Below are 6,701 nucleotides of genomic sequence, written 5' to 3' on the forward strand. Positions count from 1 at the left end.
GGGATCCATTTTAAACCTACCCTCCCCGTTACAGGAAAAATCTGAAAAAAAATCAGCTTAATGCTACCAATAATGGCTACGACCAAAAAAAATTCGTCGTGATGCAACAAAAATTGGATTTTTCGGATGGCAGAGAAAAAAAGCAAAACTCCATAAGTTTCTCTCTCTCGCGCGCGCGCGTTCCCAAACTTCGGGTAGCTACTGTAGTTGTGCCTTCGCCCCGCCACCCCACGTCGCACTTCATGTTTAGATTAAGTTAAAGTAACACTTATTACTATAGTAACAACATAATTATATCATGCGGTCACATGTTGGATTACATGAGTCTTGGCTAATAGATAGCGAGCTACCATCATAACCATTTTTTCCATTCTAATTATATAACATTATAACAATGATGGTCTAATAGTCATCAACCAGGGCTGCCATTCGATGGTTCGAGGTTTGAATCTCGATCAAGTCGCAAAGGAAAACTAAGTTTGTAAATTTTGAAAAATTACTTTTAAAAAGCTTTCGGAGGTAAATGGAAGTGGACGATCGGTGGTAACTCTTCACGACCGCAAGAAGATCTTGATGACCGAGGAGAAGACAGGGGAAGAAGGGAGAGATGACCCAGAGCTTCAAAATGAGTATAATCTAACATTTTTTGTTGTTCCTCAACTTCTTGGTAGATGACTAACTGTTAAAAAAAAATTAGGCATAGAAATTTTACTTGGACAACCAAATTTGTTAAAATCAAGATAAAAAACAGTAAAAAAAAAGGTAATAATAAAACAAAAGAGTTAAAAAAGTAATAGTGGAAAAATACAAAGTAAAAAGAACAATAAAGACAAAATCGAACAAGAACATAAAAACCAAATCAAATCAAATAAAACATACTCTCCACTCCCATAGCAGAAAACTTGTCTTGCTCGGGAAAATAATTTTTTTTTTCTTTTTGTCTACACTGCTGAGCACTCACTGCACTGACAGTTGGAAGGTTACGCAAAAAAAGCAAATTCACTGCCTAGGATTCGGCAACCAGCTAAGTAACAAATACGCAAATTAAATTTTTAAAACAGTAATGAAAACAAATGAAAACCCCACTACGCAATGTATCAAATTTTGACAGAATTATGTACAAAATTTGGTGACGATTTGTCATTCAGGGAAGAAACGTATAAGCAAATACATAATGGACATTAAACCCTCTGAATTTCACTACTAGCTATTACTACCCTACCCCCTATACCCCACACCCTATATTGTTAAGGATCTTCGTATATAAATATACCTCAGGGATAATCAAATTAAACATCCCTTTAAACCAAGAGAAAAAGTCCTTAGGGGAGAGCGGGGCAGTTAGGGTAGTGTGTATGTTGGCACTATCGATATTGAGATATGTTTTAATGAAATCTAAGTGTCGGAAAAATTCATCCTTATGCAACCCGAGAATCTCCATCCTTTAAAAAAATCATTAAAAAGTCCGAAGGGTTCAGTAATAAATGAAACAATAATTTTGGCGCCTTAAAATCGTGTAATCAACTTTGATAGATTTTTTTCAATTTACGGGTTTCAGAAATACAATAAAACTTTCAACAAATAATATTCTTTGAAGAAATTCTTTCCTTTTTCAATCCCATATTTTAGTTTATTATTTCTCCTTAGAGGAGTGACTGAAAAATCAATTTGATTAACGACACCAATTTTTGAGGCAAACTGGCCTGGCAACGGGGGGGGGGCAGATTGCGGGTCTCTGTCGTCAAACGTCAAAATGGTGAGTCTAAAAAATCTGTCAATTTTTGTTAAATGTACGATGGTTAGGCATTATATTAGAAAAACTGAACGTTGTATGTATCCAGATGGTTACATTTTGAAAGCTGTCAAGAAAGTTGTTGCTGAGAAACAAAAAGTATGTGATGTTTCCAAAGAAACCTCCATCCCAAAAATATCTCTACTGAGATATGTTAAAAATTTCTTGGCTGCTGGAATTCAAGATGAAGCTGAAGCAACTACAATCATTGGGGGTTACCAAAAACCTCGTAAGGTATGGGAGAGGGGGGCTAATTGGCAGGGTCACTTTTTGTGAATTTATTCGAATTTTTTGACCACATGTTTTGCAAATTGAATAAATGAATCAGATTCAGATTTCATTCTCTATGAATTGATCGTATTTGTTTACAATGTTCATTTACACGAAATTGTGAAATTGAGAAAAACTGCAAAAAAAAATCTGCCAACTTGCCCCACCTACGGGGTTAGTTGGCAGCTGACGATTCTTCATTGCTCCAAAATTTCTAGGTCGAATTTTGAAAACTTGCAACTCAGCATCTCGTGAGAAATCTGTATGCCAACATGCCCCACCAAATTTCTGCCTACTAACCCCACAGGGTGCTTTTCGAACAAATAAATTGATAACTAAATAACTTTTTAATGTAGAAATGTGGGGTTTCTTTTAAAATCATCTTTTAAACATTAATTCTTTTTTGCTTGGGTTTTCTGACACTCTTAGAGTTTTATACTATGAGAAAAATGAAAAGTGCTAAGAGGCCCAAAAAAACTTTTTGCAGTTTTTTTTTCTTTTTGCTATAACTCCTGTTGGGGAAGTCGGAATCACTACCACAGACATGAGAAGATTGGTTTATCAGTACGCTAACAAAGAAAAATGTATTGTCCCTCCCCGTCTGCCTTGCATAGTATCTGCCACAGGGAAGTCCATTCCACCACTCTTTCCTTCCACGGTAATTTTTTATTCAACTAAAATATGGTCTTTTGCTAAGAAATTTGTCTGTTTCTTTCAGAGTTCATTTTAAGGAATATTTCCTCAATGGTTCCCCTCTCGGTTCGCTGCTGGATCAGCCTACAAGTCTGGCTGGATGTCAGACCAAGATTTTGTTTTGTTCATGAAACACTTACATACAGCTCGTTCGGCCTTCGAAAGAGAACGAAGTTCTTTTGTTACTCGATAACCAGTGCAGTATCTGTGTAAAATGTTGATTATGGCTCATGCAAATTGTGTTGACTTGACAGAGTAGGCGGTTTTGTGTGTTGATTATTCATAGCATGTCTTGATTAATGGCCATTTTTGTTTGTCATTTGTACATTCGTCATGTATCGTCAATATTTACATTTGAATCGTAACGTTCTTTATTCTTTTATAATTTAACTGATGTACCTTCCCTTGACTTTTTACTCCATAAGAATAACATGGGCTTTCATGCCCCCATACATCGAGCGAAGTGCCCCTTCAACGGGGCATCTCGTCTTTTAATTTTTATGTTTTCACATTTACTTGTCGGCCTAATAAAGGGGAGTTTCTGAAAATTAAAAAAAACGAGGCAGATAGCTAATTGTCCCCTCTTTTTTTTAAGATAATCGGGAGTTTCGAAAGTTTATTTTTAAAAGTATGGGGGCCAAAAAACAAAAAATCGCATCAACTAGTACAACTCTCTATCCTTTTAGACTTTACCCGAAATGATTTCTAAATGAGTGTCGTTTCACTTCGGATAATTCTGAAATTGCCAACGTGCCGCCCTTTTAATAACGCATCAGACACCTTGTTCGTACAGTAAATTCTGTTTTACATTTCCACTATAGCAACTGGATTATATCTATCATTCCCTGGTAGCACACTCACATCCATCGTCTATCATATAGATGTCTTAATGTCTAAATCAAATCTTATCTAGCTACAACCTAAATTGGATATCACATGGATAGGGTAGACAGGACCCATATTGGCAGTTCCGGTTTTTTTTTCTATATCTCCAATCCCCTTACCCGAAAGAAAGATTTTTTTGCAAAAACACGCGGAAATAGTTTCCGCACACCCATGATTTTTTTTCAGTTACGTACCTTTAAAATTGTAAAAGTTATAGAGATTTCAATTTTTTGGGTTTTTTTTACCAGACAAGGGTAATATTGGACAGAAGTCTGTACCATGTTAGACAGGTTATTAAAAGAGGGATAGGATAAATAAAAAATTATGAAAAAATCAGGAAATGTAGATGGTAATGTAGTCACACCCCAAACACATTTTGGAAATGATATCTTTAAAACTGAAAAAGTTTTCTGATAGGGAAAGAATTACAACTTTTATATGGGTCATCCACGTCGGCATCTCGAGGCTATTCTGTCCGGTCTACTTGGAACGCAATACGGTTACGGTATATCCTGTTCAACTATTTTGATCGTATTTGGGTTTGGGTTTCTTATTGATTTTTGTTTGTTTTTTTTAAATTAGGGAATCCGTATGATGCGACTGCCGCTTACGGGTATGAAGGATATGGTGCAGAGTACGCTGGATATGGTCCGGGTGAGGAAGGATATTACGGTTAGGGTGGCGGTTACAACGGTGGATATGGCGGAGGCAGTGCGCCCATTTACAATTGAAATCGAAGCCAAATAGAAATTATCATCATTCTCTTGTTGAAAACTTTTTTAAAATTTATTAACTTTAATTTTTTCCCGGTCACGTAACGATATTGATGCAATACACAAAATGCTTAATCATTGACAATTGTTGGAGGAATCGAACATTTTTTCTTGCACAATGAATTCATTTGATTGCAAGTGGATAATTAATGCTCGAGACACCGAATATTTATTATATCCGGTTCGCCAGATTTTGTAAGGGAAAAACTGGAAATATAATACTTGCAGAGAATAAGAAACGATGTTGTTCAATGGTCACCTGTCGTGTCGCGTCAATTAATTTTCTTCCTTTACTGAATTCAATATTCTATTTAGTCAAGTCTTTTACTTTAGACTATTCACGGTCCGTATTAATCAAATTTGAATTTCTAATTTCCCGCTCTTGATGACCGCCCTGAACTTGAACGAAGGCTTTGTAGACACGTACAACCTACATGATTGAAATTTCAAATAGAGTTTAATATAATATAATATTAATTAATATAATAGGCCTATAATATAGCTTTACACTTGAACATCCTTATAGACTTTACCAGAGATGATTTTCAAATGAGTGCCGTTTCACTTTGGATACAATTTCGAAATTGCCAACGTACAGTATCCTGCACGGAAACTGGGACAGCCGCTAGGTGGTTCTTACGAGTATCCTGTGTAAAACCCCTAGCGGCTGTCCCAGTTTCCGTGCAGGATACTGTACCTCGCCATCGATATTTTCGATCAAATACATGTGAGCCAAATACCGTGCCATACGCTAGGCCAATATGGCGCTGTTTTCGTTTACGAGTCTTTTCTTTTTCTTTGCTTGTTTGTTTTCTTTTTCTGTTTCTTTCCCTGTTTGACCAGTCCACAGGGTAACCCCTGCTTCAATAAAGGGAAGATTGTACATAGCCACGTACAAAAACAAATAAAACCATGACATTAAACTGACATTTAAAAATTCTAATCGAACACTTATCTTCTTATTTATAGACACAAAGACCCGTTGTTCTCAATTTATTACTATAACCTTTAAGTTGGACGCAACAACAACAGGTCCAACTGTATAAATTGAAACGCACGTCCAGTTGGAAAACACAGTCTCATTCTAACCAATTCCGAATAACAAAAGAATGGCGCATCTTTCGCCGGTAGTTTCACTCACCCAAGTTGTTTTGCTGTTGGTTTTCATCTGCTGGACGCCGAGTTCGACTGGCGCTGCCTTTTCCTTGGAGGAAGAATTCCTACAACTGAAGGAAAATTATGTAAGAATTTATCAAAATTTATTTTCCACGCGAGGCTTCTGTTGTCAACAGTCATATTCAATCGTATTCAATTTGTTATTTCTATGTCTTATTTTAATCAATATTTTAATCTTATTCAATTTATTGTTAATAGATTCAAATGAAACAAGTCGTGAAAAGCTTGGAAGCCAAAGTTGAACAAGTGAAGAGTTTGGAATCCACAACGATTGAACTGCAGGCCAAAGTTGAACAACAAGATTCGCTTTTGACTTCATTTTTACGAGAGAAAAATGAATGAACACCGGCAGCAGCAACCGACTCGATTCCAATTGGCAATAATCTATCGGCTGTTGCCATCAATGGACTGCCGTCTTCATGCGCGGATCTCAAAATGATTGGCCACATTTGGAGCGGGATTTTATTTCGTTATGGGACTAGCGAAAATGGAATCCGTTTACTGCGATTTCACTAAACTCCCTTAAGATGCGGGTAAATGTTTCACATTTCACGTTAATCAGTTGCAATCAGCAATATTATCTATTTTTTAATTCTATAACTAACGAAAAGGTTTCCAGAAATTGATCGGATACGCCGACGTCAAATCGGCGCCCGTCCATTTCTACGTCAAGAGAGAATCTGATTTAGACACAGAAAACACTCCGATTCCGTTCGATGTGGCGGTGGTGAACGAGGGAAATGCCATGGATTTGACAACGGGGATATTCACGGCACCGTGGCCGGGAATTTATTTTTTCTCATTCGCGGCAGTGGTGCTGCGTCTTTATTCTTCATCTGCTGTTGATTTTTCTTCTCGTATTTATTTGAACGGGAATATAATCGGGTCGAGTCGTGTTTTAGGGAGAAACAACGTTGATCAAGAGAGTCCGTTTAGCTACATAATAATTTATTAAACCGGGTTTTCAATTTTCTTGCCCTTATTTTTACAGATAGAAAAACGAATTTGTGTTCAGTGATTAGAGCACATCAACTCTAATGGACGTGTAACCGTTGAATAATTTTGGAAAAATTCTGATTCTTTTACGAATTAGAAGCGATTGAATTTTCTCC

The 6,701-nt window shown here is 36.7% G+C and overlaps 1 long non-coding RNA gene across 1 annotated transcript; it reads left to right on the forward strand.

Annotated features, from left to right (window-relative positions):
* The first annotated feature begins 5,546 nt into the window (after window positions 1–5,546).
* LOC124312540 lies at window positions 5,547–5,872 on the forward strand. The gene is made up of 2 exons (XR_006910531.1): window positions 5,547–5,654; window positions 5,788–5,872. It is a non-coding gene; the product is annotated as an uncharacterized LOC124312540 (long non-coding RNA).
* The last annotated feature ends 829 nt before the right edge of the window (window positions 5,873–6,701 follow it).

Source organism: Daphnia pulicaria, chromosome 8 (genome assembly GCF_021234035.1).
Source record: "Daphnia pulicaria isolate SC F1-1A chromosome 8, SC_F0-13Bv2, whole genome shotgun sequence".
Classification (NCBI taxonomy): domain Eukaryota; kingdom Metazoa; phylum Arthropoda; class Branchiopoda; order Diplostraca; family Daphniidae; genus Daphnia; species Daphnia pulicaria.